Source organism: Thermobia domestica, chromosome 15 (genome assembly GCF_964235325.1).
Source record: "Thermobia domestica chromosome 15, izTheDome1.hap1.1, whole genome shotgun sequence".
Taxonomy (NCBI): Eukaryota; Metazoa; Arthropoda; class Insecta; order Zygentoma; family Lepismatidae; genus Thermobia; species Thermobia domestica.
Window position 1 is genome coordinate 106,022,072 of NC_137468.1, and position 12,329 is coordinate 106,034,400.

The 12,329-nt window shown below is 35.3% G+C and overlaps 1 long non-coding RNA gene across 6 annotated transcripts in view; it reads right to left on the bottom strand.

Annotated features, from left to right (window-relative positions):
* The window catches only part of LOC145671181 (uncharacterized), a 527,654-nt gene that overhangs the window by 472,412 nt on the left and 42,913 nt on the right, over positions 1 to 12,329 (bottom strand). The gene's annotated exons all lie outside the window — the stretch shown is intronic.

The window sequence follows — 12,329 nt, forward strand, 5'->3', positions numbered from 1 at the left end:
AAAAAAATATAATATCACATTTATCTCAAATCAAACTCTGTCACTAAATCCTCCAGTGGATTATACAGCTTCTCGTTATGTAAATGAAGCTCTCTGAAAGTGTATAAGTGGCACGTTCCCCTGATGAGCAATATAATCCTTTAATGGCTTTTCGCGAGTCCTTCGTAAAGTCAAGAAATCGTACATTAAAGCTCTTTGCTTAAGACCAGGATCTGCACAAAGGAAAGGCGCAAAAGGATTCACCTAAAGAGATCTAGTCCAGAATTGAAACAGGTGATAATAGAGCTTAACGAACTGTATAATCATAAAACAGAATTCTTCCTATGTAATAGGTGAAAATGTATGCGTAGTGCCTGTAATGGTAGATTTCCGGAATACTTCCAGTAATTATTCCTTAGAACTCCCGAATCAACTAATTTTACAGCAGAACACACACACACTCGGTGCGAAGTATCCCAACCTATGTGACTATGATGAATACTTTTTCTCTTTTCTCTCATCTGCTTCTATTATTTTCTTTTTGAATTGTTTACATATGCTGTATCATTATTCTTTTTCAGACTGTACGGGATAATCATGAAATCTAAAACTGAAGATAAACATTTTAAGAATTCTGAATATTTATTCACCCAAAAATAAACGATGCACTAAACTTTTTTCGCACCGCAATGAACTCTGTCGCTCCTACTTGTTAAAAACTTACAAACGGCTTATTTCATCCTGCTAGATACGATGATTTTTTTTTATTTCAGAAATATATCCAAAGCCCATCTGCTAACAAAAACACCAAGTGAATTTCATATTTCACAAATAGTGACGATACGGGAATGTCTATTTTTAAGTTGCATGTTAATATTATGTTCAGTTTAATTAGATATGTTTCATCTTTAGACATTGTTCTCATTAAATGCTAATAATATTCTGGAATTTGTTTTAGTCATACGGAAGTATTTGAAGTTAAGAAGACAGTATTTAGTTGCTCACACAGAAGCTGAGAAAATAGTTGTCAAGAAAGAGTGCAAACCAAACTTATTTCTCAAACGGTTGCACATACTTATCTTGAGACATATGATTCAGACAAAGCATTTTTACAGTTAGTTTGTTTATATTTCACTTCAGATTTTTATCAACGAATTTCAAACGTTCGTTACTGCAGTCTCTCTCTCTCTCTCTCTCTCTCTCCGTGTGTGTGTGTGTGTGTGTGTGTGTGTGTGTGAGAGAGAGAGAGAGAGAGAGAGAGAGAGAGATTTGCGAATTGTTCAATTTCGAGTCCTGCATTCGATAGAGCTTCAAAAACTACCTGAAATAAATTATGGAAATTTTCGCGTCACTTTTACCGTTCCCGAGATATTGGCCAACCAAATTCCGATTTTGGAAGATTTAAGGAGCCATATCTCGGGAATCGTAAGTTAGAGATATGATATTTTACGATTTTGAGCATGGGTCTTCGTAAAACAACATATCGTAGAATGTTTTAGCAGAACTTTTAAACAAAACATTAGGGAAAAAAATAGTACTCAAGGAAATTAAGTAGATAGCTATGCTACAAGAATTGTTTAATGACTAATAAAATAAAGTACATAGAACACTTGGTATAAAGCCTGGAGAAGTTAATAAGAAAAATTAGTTATTTTAAAGTTCGTTTTAGCAATGTTCTTGGAGCATTCTCAACTTTTTTTTTCTTTTTTTTTGGGGGGGATATGTTGAAGCATACCTTCATAATGAGTGCACCGATTTTGATACTTTTTTGTTATTTGAAAGAATATACATTTCCGGTTGTTTGATTAGGGTCTGACAGTAATCGTTGGAGCTAGACTACATAACTCAGCGGATGCCTGGTTAACTAAAGAAAAGTAACATGGTTATAGGCAACCATACATTCTGTAACGTGATTGTGGTTGCATAACAACAGAGGAGTTGTACTGCGAAGTTTTGGAACGTTTTAAACAAGTAGATTACGTGTGTGAAATCGGTTAAGATTTTTCTTTTAAAGTTTTATAATTATTGAACTTCGTTATTTTAGATTGTGTGGGTTGGTGCACTCTCTCATAAAATTGGAATCAAGCGGATGACCACTCACTTCTTCAAATTCTAAAATAAGTTTTAAAAAATCGCAAATGTACTGTATATACTACAGAATCACTAAGCTGCTTCTCTCAAGCTTCCTAGAACTGCAGATACGTGACCAATTAAATGGTCTAAATGGTAAATCATCGTATCTTAAGGCCATTATTTCTTCCTTCGCAGACCAAGTCTTCCAATAGCCTCTCCACGCTAAGTAAATACCGAAACTTACGTTCCCCACACCAGAGTTCGATTCGAGAGTACGCTTGCTAAGTTATCAAGTACATGAGAAGCCAAAGCCTCTTTTTACAACCGTAATTATTTAAATGTTATCTAAAGAGAGAGGAATTCCAAATTCACATTTATTTTAATGATACACTATTCATTACACTAAGTGAACTACACTCATATTCACATAGTCGCTAATTCTGTTATAGCTCTAAACCTGAAAGTTTTGTAACTATGTTTCACTTCAGGATTTTCGTAAATAAAAACAAATTACTCAAATAATCGAAGTTCTACTATTTTAAACAGAAGTTTATTATTTAGGGACTAAAATATTCAAATAATAAGTTCTATGACTTAATTAGTTCTTAAATCCTATCTCATTCTTATTTTGTATGTCTCCAAATTGTTAAAATTATGAGATATTGAATATTCAGAGTAAAAGTATGAGTTATGTTCTGAATATAACGAACGTATTCACTACTAAAGAAAATTGTTGCAGAGAGTAGCTTAACATCAGTAGATAATGATACACCGAAGGTATATTTAAAGATAAGGGTAACCAGTATCAATAGCTAGCACCAAAATTTGAAAGTCTATTAAATATTATCAGTAGCAGTAGTAGCAACAGCTCTTTGTCTTAAATGATTTCTTAATCGTTAATAACCTGTAATTCCTTGACCTACTACAGTTCCTAAAAAAAAAAACTTCTAATTCTGGATAAATTTCTCTTCAAATAAAATGAAATGAAATCTTTTGGGTTAACGTCCCACGTACATGCCTTTTGGACTAAAGAACATGATGATTAAAGCAAGTAAATGATGGAAGAATTGGTGGAACGAGAAAGTGGGAGAAAACAGGAGTACCTCGAGGAAACCCACGGACACCATGTTGTCCACCACAATCTTACTTGGCTGGGGATCGAACGAGGGACACCACACACCAGAGATAAGCGCTCTACCAGTAAGCCACCGTTCCCTCTTCTTTCCAAATGGATTCCATAAATACGTCTATTCATATATAGTTGAAAAAATAAGCTATTCAAGTTAAAATGTTCACGAGATGGAAATTTATAACTAGCCAGTGTCTGTAAATGGCTTACCAACTTCCTCTCCCAACTGCATCACATGTGTCTGTTTTAGACAAAGTAAGTGGCAACTACTGAAGATTGGCATCGCTACCTTAGTTTGGGGCTCCGCCCAGCGCAACCCATTGTTGCGGTAGTTATTTCAATAAACAGAAGTGCTATATCCTAATGAGAAAGCTCTTTATGATTTGTGGCTTGCAAATCTGTAGCACCGAAAGCTCAGGACAGTATACCACCGAAAAGGTCCAACATTAAGAAGCGTTTATCAGTAGATGGAAAAGTTGAAGAAATTGGACATGAAATATTTCAGTTTTACATCCCAAATTATAGCAGTGTAGACTAAAGGAGACTGATGATTGTTATTTTGTGTATGTATTTAACAAACAAGGGAAACGTTGGTGATTTACATCCAAATTTTGTAGAATGAACCAATACTCTCTGTTCGTGTGTCAGATTTACTACACAAAATCAAATACTCTTGATCACTATTCAGCAAATGGGTTAAATCTCAACCCATCAACTTTCAACAATAAGTAGGTGACAAGATCGCCACAACTACTAATGTTTTGTGATTGTCGAATAATCATTTGCTTCATTGCGTTTTACGTCCAAAAGTTATGCTGTATAGGGTAAGAAGTTGAAAAACACAAATGTGACAATGGAAACAAACTGTGGCAAAGGGGGCAACGTTAGTTGACTGAATTGAAAATTAGTTTTCAGTGTAGAGACTATAGGAGATGGGGCTAATTAAATCGAATCTGCAGCATTGCTGGAATTTTTATAAAAAAAAACACTCATCGGGGATTTAATTCGGGAGAATGTGTATAGAAAATTAGCACGTTAGCCTCTTAGCCACGAAGGGCACAAGATGAGACTCGATCCAGCGTTTAGTTTGCATGTCCTACCCAACCTAAAGCTTTAATAAAATAAAATTCGATCGCAATGTATTCTAAGTTACGTGAATTTGAAATGGATTCATTATTTCAGCTCCGAGTCGCTTGTGAATCTATGCTTGCAAACACGAATTCGAAGTTGGAGATCCTGGTTCGATTCCCCAAGCTAGCCCATATATTTCGGATTGCATGTTAAGATCCACACTTCGTATAACTCCTGTACTGAAAATGGAAACGTATAGTAAACTACAAATCAGTTAATCTGCTATAGCTCTGTATCGTTTCTTCTTAGCGTTATAGTTTCTGCCTCCAGTTTTATGTCATTGTTGTACATTCCGCGAAGGTTTGCCAGTTTAAAATTACATCAAGTTATAGGTCTTGTTATTGTCCTAAATTTAAATATGAGTGCATAAGTTTACATTGTTTAAATACTACAGTGATACCATCCTAATCATATTAACCTATGCCGCTGAAACAGATTGTGTGCCAAGTGCTTTTTTTCTTGCTTTTTTCTTTTCTCCGGAGATCCGAAATTTGGTCTAGTACCGGCTGTATATGCCTATGGATCATTTAATTCATTGTAAAAGATGATCGAGTGCCACAAAAAGTTGCATTCAGTCACAAATTACAAAATTAATGAAAGGGGAAAAAATCTCTCAAATGCACATTTCTAATAAAAAGAAAACTATCATTTGTGCTATCAATAATTTCAGAGCACTTTTTTTAAATATCGTATTTCTTCGAATATAAGGCGCCATCGAATCTAAGGCGAACCTGAAATTTCTCCCCATTTAAACTCATTTTTAAAAAGCATCGAATCTAAGGCGCAGAAATAATGTATATACAATACATTCCTATTTCGATATGCATTTTCACGTCCGTCAAGCTGGCCCGCACAAATTTCATATTCAAACTAAAACAGTACCAAAAATTTGTACCCAATATGTACCAATTTGTACCACTAAAATTAGAATTTGTACCCCCACCAATTTCGAACTGGCCCGCACAATTTATTTTTCTTTCCAATTCGAACAGAAACGGTACCAAATATTTGTACCCAATATGTACCAATTTGTACCACTAAAATTAGAATTTGTACCCCCACCAATTTCGAAAAAATTGAATATTTGATGGCGGGCCAGCTTGACGTCAAGCTGGCCCGCACAATTTATTTTTCTTTCCAATTCGAACAAAAACAGTACCAAAAATTAGTACCCAATATGTACCAATTTGTACCACTAAAATAAGAATTTGTACCCCCACCAATTTCGAAAAAATTGATTTTTTGATGGCGAGCCAGCTTGACGTCAAGCTGGCCCGCACAATTTATTTTTCTTTCCAATTCGAACAGAAACGGTACCAAAAATTTGTACCCAATATGTACCAATTTGTACCACTAAAATTAGAATTTGTACCCCCACCAATTTCAAAAAAATTGAATATTTGATGCGAATTTGGCCCGCACAATTTATTTTTCTTTCCAATTCGAACAAAAATAGTACCAAAAATTTGTACCCAATATGTACCAATTTGTACCACTAAAATTAGAATTTGTACCCCCACCAATTTCGAAAAAATTGAATATTTGATGGCGGGCCAGCTTGACGTCAAGCTGGCCCGCACAATTTATTTTTCTTTCCAATTCGAACAAAAACGGTACCAAAAATTTGTACCCAATATGTACTAATTTGTACCACTAAAATTAGAATTTGTACCCTTAACGATTTCGAAAAAATTGAATTTTTAATGGCGGGTCATTTTGACGTCAAGCTGGCCCGCACAATTTATTTTTGTTTCCAATTCGAACAAAAATGGTGCGAAAAATTCGTACCCAATATGTAACAATTTGTACCACCAAAATTAGAATTTGTACCCCTACCGATTTCGAAAGAATTGAATTTTTGATGGCGGGTCATCTTGACGTCAAGCTGGCCCGCACAATTTATTTTTGTTTCCAGTTCGAAAAAAATGGTGCGAAAAATTTGTACCCAATATGTACTAATTTGTACCACCAAAATTAGAATTTGTACCCCTACCGATTTCGAAAATATGAATTTTTGATAGCGGGCCAGCTTGACGTCAATCTGCCCTGCTCAACGCATTTTTCTTTCCAATTTGAATGAAAAACTGTACCAAAAATGTGTATCGAACACGTACCGATTTGTACCACGAAAAGTAGAATTTGTTGCTCCACCCATTTCGAGAAAATTGAATTTATGTAATTTTTAAAACTATACCTTATCTTGGGCAAACCAGAAGGTAGTGGAAGTACCAAATAGACAATATTCTAATCCGAAACAGATTCAGAAACCAAGTAAAGCTCTGTACAAGTTACTCAGGTGCAGATGTGGGCACAGATAACTCCCTCGGGTTGGTTATCGATCTCTATAAGATGACGCGAATATTATAACCGTGCACCAAGTGAAATTCACTCAAACTAAGAAAGATGTCAAGACTCATAAAGAATTCTGGAGAGCGACAGATAGATGAGTTACCACAACAGATACCACAACAGAAAAATATTATATAAGAGGTGCTTAATGGCAGGAATAATCAAAAACTGTGATGATTACATGGGGAAACAGAAAAAAATAACTACAAGGCATGGATAATTGAAGAAATATTGAAATTAGTGGAAAAGCGAAGAAGTTGCAAACTAAACAAGGACGACGAAGTATACAAGCGATGCAGAAACCTGATAAACAAGAAAGGCAAGAAAAGAGTGGTTAGCAAATGCAAGGAAATTTATAAAACTATGAAGACTGGAGACATAGAACAAGCTTACAAGAACGTGAAAAATTAAGTTTATCACATAAGAACCACTGCAAATATAATAAAGGACAAAGACGGAAACGTTTAGGTATAGGAAGAAGATAGAACACATCGATGCAAGGAATGCGTAGAAGTTTACAAAGAAACTGAACCGTGAAGAAACGGTGGTAGATGAAGAAGTACATGAAGATTACTTGGGACCATCAATTTTAAAAGTGGAATTTGAAGAAGCAGTGCAAACACTGAAGTCAGATGCAGCAACCGGACCAAATGAAATACCAGCTGAAATTATAAAGAATTTAGGATAAAGAGTGAAAGGAGTTTTGTATAAACTAATAAACAAAATTTACGTAACAGGTAAAGTACCAAAAGATTTTGAGAGTTAAATGTGAAAACAATAGTGTTTGATATTACTTGTGTCAAAAATACTTATAAGAATACTTCGAAAACGTGTGGAAAAAAGAATAGAGGAGAACCTGTCCGAAGACTTATTTGGCGTCAGTTAAAGGAACAGGAGAGGCTAACGACTGATAACACAGGGCTGCAAATTGAAAAAAAGTTCATGTTGTTTTTTGATTAATAGGTGAACTTAATTCTTTGTTCCTAGCTGATTACAAATAATGAATTCGTTTTTCCCTGTCACGTAAGGTTTTCTTACAAATCAATGTCAAAATTTGGGCCTTCTTCCGTATTCAATACTGCTATATTATACCTTATTTCTTATCTCCTATCAGACTAAAGAGCTTATTATGGTAAATAACTGAACATGTTTTGTTTAATGTGAATGCAGACAGACAAAGAAAAGAATATAAGATTCTCTACACATACAGATTACTACATATATACATATAATATAGAAATATATACATAAATATATACGTTGTAAAATGGAAATCAACACAGTCATATAACATACTTATTTCTCACATCGTTTTAGCACGCTTTCTCTTATAAGCTTTCCTAATTTTCTTGTGATTTTCTTCTGAAGTTTCTGTGTGCAGTGTGCGACAGTAGTCAGCCATTATGCTAACACTCCAAAGTGCCTGATACCTTTTCTCCATATCTCTCATGTCTTGGTGGAAACGTTCTCCTTGTTACTCACTTAATTCTCCGAGATTTGGTGGAAAGTAATCAAGATGAGAACTCAACTTGAGATTTATGTTGCAACCCAGTTCTTGAAATTTAACTAACATATTCTCAACAACTTCTCTGTATTCAGCACTTTTTTGGTTCCCCAGGAAGTTCACCACCACGCTTTTAAATGTATCAAAGCATCCCTTTCAGCATTAGTCATTGTTGCCTCGAAGTTTTTATCCTTCATTAACTTCCTCATGTCTGGGCCAACGAAGACACCTTCTTTCACTTTGGCACATGAAAGTGAAGGAAATTTGTTGCATATGAACTTGAAATATTCGCCTTCCTTGTCGAGTGCCTTAACAAATTGTTTCATCAATCCTAATTTTATGTGAAGGGGAGGTAGTATAACTTTCTCAGGACTGACTAAATTTTGTTGAATGATGTTTTTTGATCCCGCGTTCAGTATTTTCCGTAATGGACACTGTTTCCTTCCCCAAGAGTCATTTCGTGCCCTACTATCCCACTCCCAGATGAAACATGGTATTTTCGTATACCCACCTTGTTACTCATACAATGCTCAAAATCTTCAGATCTCCACACACCACACAACCATGTACGTCGTATTTAATTTTATTAAGAATAAATTGCACATTTTCGTATGTTTCTTTCAGTGACACAGAATGAGCAAAAGGAACTGAGAGGAACTTATTTCCATTATATAACAGAACAAATTTTAAACTTGTTTTATTCAAGTCAATGAATAATCTCCAATCACTAGAAAGGCAAGGGAAATTTAACTTGATCAACAAACCTGACACATCAAAATAAACACGACAGAACCTTCTTTTGAGAAATACTGCACAAATTCTCTTTCCCGATATCTGTACCAGGAAAATGTTCCACAGGCCAGCAAGTTATTTTCATTAAGTCTGGAACCAAGAAGTTCAGCAGATTCTTTAGACAGGTTTATGTCTCTAACTAGATCATTGAGCTGGTGTTGAGTGAGTGGTATAGGGTCACGAGATCCGCTATGGAGGTTGTAAACTTCATCTTGATTTCACTATTTTCCACTGAATCACTGTACGAACTAGGATCATTACGGACTCAAGACTTGATGGAGGTGTCGGAACAGGCAAGTCTAGGCCGTGCAGCACAGGTCTCATTGCAGAAGGAATATTGGGATACACTATCTTTGTCTTGTTTCGAGTATTGTGTCCTACAATTTCACAGGAACAGAAGTAGCAATCCTCGCTGTGGTTTTTGGGTTCTCTCCACAGCATTGGTACTGCAAATGGCATAGATGACCGTTTTCAAGTGCTCCACTTTCGTAACGATTCCACACAAGATCTACACAGATTGTGTAGAGTCCACGATTTATCTTGATCTCCAAGTTCCATACGGAAGTATCCGAAATATGCCCATCATACAATCTGTAACTTCCTGTTTCTGTTTGTGTGGAACCAATTCACCACAGATGTAACAAAATAAATCTGGTCTATTCTTACAACCACGAGATGCCATGGCAACACAGTATTCAAGGAACTACAAAAGGGAACTAGCCTAAGATATTAACATTTCATACTATTGAAGCACATCTAAGATTTGCGATAATTAAATATGAAATTTATTTGAAATGAGATAACAAGGTTTAATATAAAAATATTTTAAATATTCATGCAGGCAAAATTTTAGTTAATTTAATTAAATTAAACTTCCTTACATTTAAAACACATCAATTTTTATTACCGCCTGGATAATTTCACCACGTACTTATGACATCTAGCGTCAATTAGTTGAATTATGCTTAAGCATGCATACCGCAATCAACATATATAAATCGTGAATTGTAAGAAATTCTTACGTGATATGAGAAAACTAGTGCCAGTTTCAGTTTAAACATGTTCAAATACATATAAAACACCCAAAATTATAAAAACAACAGAACCTATGCGGCCCTGTGTAATCGAACAGTTTCTAAGAGTAAACTTTAGTGGTTGTAACAGCAACGTTCATCGATGTAGAAAAGGCATTTGATAACGCGAAATGGAACACACTGTTTGAAGTTCTGAAGAAGAAAGGAATAGACTAGAGAGATAGACGAGTAGTACATGGACTAGAAAACCAAACAGGTCTTATAGGAAGACAAAGAGATGAGAATAAAGAAAGTTGTAAGACAAGAATGCGGACATTAACCATGGATATTTCGAATATGATCAAATATGATCAAAATGATCGAATATAAAACGATGACCTACTGTATTCTCAAATACTCTGTCTGCGTTCTTGTAAGCGACCATGTTTTGCAACTATATAGTTCAACAGGCATGGTTATCGTTTTATAAATATTTTAAGCTTCAAGTTTTTCAGCATAATTCATGAAGATCAAAGATTTTGAACTGAATAATAACACGAATTCCCGGCTTTCAGTCAAGATGTATTTTCTTCTTACATATAGTTTTGGTCTGCTAATGTTGATGCTACATTTTTGAAAGTATCCACTTTGTCAAAAATATTATTTCATATTTTGACATATCCATATGCAGTATTATAATCCCAGCGAATTTCCATGTATTTAGATTCCTCTCTATTTACTTCTAAACCCATGTCCCTACAAGCGTCCAATAAAACCTCATTATTATATTTTCATTTCTTTTCGAGTATTAATCGAATGGTAAATTGATTAATAACTAAATTGATCAATTGAACCTAAATCTACAAAGATAATGTCCAGCAATTTCATCCGCGTATGGCGTCAGTCTTGCTATGTTTGAGAGAATTTTATAGTATGTTGACAGAAGACAGATGCCTTGATCAGTGGCATATTTAAGGGGGGAGCTTCCGAGCTTAAGCCCCTCCCGAAATCTTACTTACTATAGTAAAGTAAATGAAATATCTTGCAGAATTTTCACATTTCCAGGCAAAGCCCCCCGAAACAAAATCGAAAATACGCCACTGGCCTTGATAATTATTACAGTCGATCTTGTCGCCTTTCTTGTGAATCGGAACAATGATTGATTCGTGGTGGACGAAATCGTATCCGTGGGTTTTCTCGGGATTCTCTCGTTTTTTCCCTGTTTCTCATTCCACCATTTCTTCCATCATTCACTTACAATTTCATCCGTCTCCTTTAGCACTTAGCTTGCATAAAAATAGAACTTTAAGCTAAAGAGTTCATTTCATTTTTCGATGGTTGATTCCTTCTAATCTCGTGGCAATTCCTCCCTTTTTTCAGATGAGGAAAATGAGTTTCTGTAACTCGTTTCACAATTACCTCCCCCCAGAGATTTGTATTGTTTCCATTCTGTAATCAATCTGTTTAGTAGTTTAGACGTGGTAGATGTATTTTCTTTCTTTTTTTTCTGATTGGCTTTATATTAGAGCGAAATTATTATTTTTAACTTAGTTATTTTCCCAAGTTAAATGATACTTTCAATAGAACACGCGAAGTTTTGCACAGAATACATAATTATTAGTAGTACATACACCAGTCTATGTAAGAAAATTCGGACAAACTAACAGACACTGAGCAGTGTTTATTTCAGAAAATAATGTTCCGGGGGGAGGCTCAACGGTATTCGGAGGAGCACTTATTATTTTCACATGGTACTGTTCTATTTATTATTATATTATAGACGTATTATTCTGGTCTCCTTCGGAGGCACTTACAGAGCTCCGGGGGGCACTAGCCCCTAAAAAACATGTCTGGAAAACATGTCAGCCCCGAAAAACGTATCAGAGTTCCGGGGGACACTAAGTATCTAGTTAAAATTATTGCAACTATTGTAGATACACTTTAGGTTTTAATTACGGTTAAAAGCAGTCGGGCCCCTGACAAAATCCGGCCCTCGAAACCATTTCGTCAGGCCTGTTGATCGGTTATATATAGGCCTATATATATATATATATTTTTTTAATATACTAAATTGAAATTTTTCCAACTCTCAATACTATAGTGTTAAACTACGTCAGTCAACTTCCCTCCTGCAACCTGACCATGATGATAAGACTTAGATAATGGGAGCTGTAAGCGGGGGTGATGGGGAACGCGTCCCCCCAAATTTTTAGGTAAAATACCAAAAAAGATAACGCAGTAATATGAAAATTAGTGAACTCCATGCATCTCCCCCAGAAGTGAAAAGATAACAAAGAGTATGCTCAGAGGCCAACATTATCTTCTCTTCACTCCAACTCCTTCCCATTGCACTGGAAAA